We start from the raw sequence: 703 nt of genomic DNA on the forward strand, positions 1-703 counted from the left end.
CTGAAACCGTTGTACTTATCGTCTGCAAAACTATGTCGCGTGCTGCAGTATGCGGAGACACTAAAAGCACCATAGTAGAATACAGATGAAGCTTCGAAGTTGATGTAATAGCCAGTAAGATGTATTACAATTCAAGTTTTAGGTATCGATTATTGACTTTTTAACATTCTTTGGTGCCTTGGACATGAGCTAGGAACTTAAGATTTTGCATGAAAGGAGGACTAGCAGCCGAGTTGCATGGTAGAATGTGAAAAGTGTTCATATGTAGTAAAAACCTAAGAAATCCGTCCGTTTTCGTCATTTGTTATCGAATCGACTTAAAGCCAGATCGTCACATTGGCCGCTCTTCTCTCTGAAACCGTTGTACTTATCGTCTGCAAAACTATGTCGCGTGCTGCGGTATGCGGAGACACTAAAAGCACCATAGTAGAATACAGATGAAGCTTCGAAGTTGATGTAATAGCCAGTAAGATGTATTACAATTCATGTTATAGGTATCGATTATTGACTTTTTAACTGGCTTTGGTGCCTTGGACATGAGATAGGACCATAAGATACTGCTTGAAAGGAGAACTAGCAGCCGCCTTACACGGGAGAATGTGAAAAGTGTTCATATGTAGTAAAAACCTGAGAAATCCGTCCGGTTTCTTCATTTGTTATCGAATCGACTTAAAGCTAGATCGTCACATTGGCCGCTCTTCTC

Source organism: Schistocerca gregaria, unplaced genomic scaffold (genome assembly GCF_023897955.1).
Source record: "Schistocerca gregaria isolate iqSchGreg1 unplaced genomic scaffold, iqSchGreg1.2 ptg000371l, whole genome shotgun sequence".
In the NCBI taxonomy this organism is placed as follows: domain Eukaryota; kingdom Metazoa; phylum Arthropoda; class Insecta; order Orthoptera; family Acrididae; genus Schistocerca; species Schistocerca gregaria.